The sequence below is a fragment of the Ursus arctos genome, unplaced genomic scaffold (assembly GCF_023065955.2).
Source record: "Ursus arctos isolate Adak ecotype North America unplaced genomic scaffold, UrsArc2.0 scaffold_22, whole genome shotgun sequence".
In the NCBI taxonomy this organism is placed as follows: domain Eukaryota; kingdom Metazoa; phylum Chordata; class Mammalia; order Carnivora; family Ursidae; genus Ursus; species Ursus arctos.
In genome coordinates, this window is record NW_026622897.1 from 51,211,218 (window position 1) to 51,213,586 (window position 2,369).

Here is a 2,369-nt window from a genome sequence, read left to right on the forward strand (position 1 = left end):
CTCAGAAATCAGTTGCACTTCTATACACGAATAATGAGACTGAAGAAAGAGAAATTAGGGAATCCATCCCATTTACAATAGCACCAAAAACCACACATTACCTTGGAATTAACTTAACCAGAGACATAAAGGACCTATATTCTAGAAACTATAAATCACTCTTGAAAGACATTGAAGAAGACACCAAAAGATGGAAAAATATTCCATGCTCATGGATCGGAAGAATTAACATAGTTAAAATGTCCATGCTACCCAGAGCAATCTACACTTTCAATGCTATCCCGATCAAAATACTGATGACATTTTTCAAAGAACTGGAACGATAGTCCTTAAATTTGTATGGAACCAGAAAAAGCCCTGAATCTCCAAGGAACTGTTGAAAAGGAAAAACAAAGCTGGGGGCATCACTATGCCAGATTTCGAGCTGTACTACAAAGCTGTGATCACAAAGACAGCATGGTACTGGCACAAAAACAGACACATAGTTCAATGGAGAGAAAAGAGAACCCAGAAATGAACCCTCAGCTCTTTGGGCAACTAATCTTTGATAAAGCAGGAAAAAACATCCAGCGGAAAAAAGACAGTCTCTTCAATAAATGGTGCTGGGAAAATTGGACAGCTACATGCAAAAGAATGAAACTTGACCACTCTCTCACACCATACACAAAGATAAACTCCAAATGGATGAAAGACCTCGATGTGAGACAGGAATCCATCAGAATCCTAGAGGAGAACATAGGCAGCAACCTCTACGACATCGGCCAAAGCAACCTTTTTCATGACACATCTCCAAAGGCGAGAGAAACAAAAGATAAAATGAACTTATGGGACTTCATCAAGATAAAAAGCTTCTGCACAGCCAAGGAATCAGTCAAAAACACTAAGAGGCAGCCCACGGAATGGGAGAATATATTTGCAAATGACGCTACAGATAAAAGACTGGTATCCAAGATCTACAAAGAACTTCTCAAACTCAATACACGAGAAACAAATAAACAAATCAAAAAATGGGCAGAAGATATGAACAGACACTTTTCCAATGATGACATACAAATGGCTAACAGACACATGAAAAAATGTTCAAAATCATTAGCCATCAGGGAAATTCAAATCAAAACCACACTAAGATACCACCTTACGCCAGTTAGAATGGCAAAAATAGACAAGGCAAGAAACAACAATTGTTGGAGAGGATGTGGAGAAAGGGGATCCCTCCTACATTGTTGGTGGGAATGCAGGTTGGTACAGCCACTCTGGAAAACAGTGTGGAGGTCCCTTAAAAAGTTAAAAATTGAGCTACCCTATGACCCAGCCATTGCACTACTGGGTGTTTACCCCAAAGATACAGACGTAGTAAAGAGAAGGGCCATATGCACCCCAATGTTCATAGCGGCATTGTCCATAATAGCCAAAGCATGGAAGGAGCCTAGATGCCCTTCAACAGATGACTGGATTAAGAAGTTGTGGTCCATATATACAATGGGATATTACTCAGCTATCAGAAAGAACGAATTCTCAACATTTGCTGCAACATGGATGGCACTGGAGGAGATAATGCTAAGTGAAATAAGTCAAGCAGAGAAAGACAACTATCATATGATTTCTCTCATCTATGGAACATAAGAACTAGGATGATCGGTAGGGGAAGAAAGGGATAAAGAAAGGGGGGGTAATCAGAAGGGGGAATGAAACATGAGAGACTGTGGACTCTGAGAAACAAACTGAGGGCCTCAGAGGGGAGGGGGGTGGGGGAATGGGATAGACTGGTGATGGGTAGTAAGGAGGGCACGTATTGCACGGTGCACTGGGTGTTATACACAACTAATGAATCATTGAGCCTTACATCGGAAACCGGGGATGTACTGTATGTGACTAACATAATATAATAAAAAAACATTAAAGAAAATAAAATAAAACAGTGAAAAAAAATAAAATAAATGGCTTTATTTTTTACAAAAAAAAAGATTAAACAAACAAACAAAACAAACAGGCCCATTGTTTGAAGCAGGTTAGGGGGTAAAAAAGACAAGAAAAAAATAGTAAAAAATGAGACAATCTATAAATAACTCGGCTACAAAAAAGCTAATGCCTGAACTAAATGAACTAAGCTTATGCTGACATTATTTTTATAAAGAGCAAAATAAAACAAAGAGCATACCTTAAAGTACACATTTAATACGCTGTGCTCTGAAGTAAACTTGAGGGTCCGCAGGAAACAGCCGCGCGCCAGGGTGGAGCACCTGAGGCCACGCCCCTGGCCACGCCCCCCTGCGCGAGGCGGCCTCCACCGCCTCGTTGAACCGGGCGTCCATCTTGAGAGACGCTGGTCTTCTCCAGTGGGGAGTTCACGTTTGCATTTGAGGTTTTGA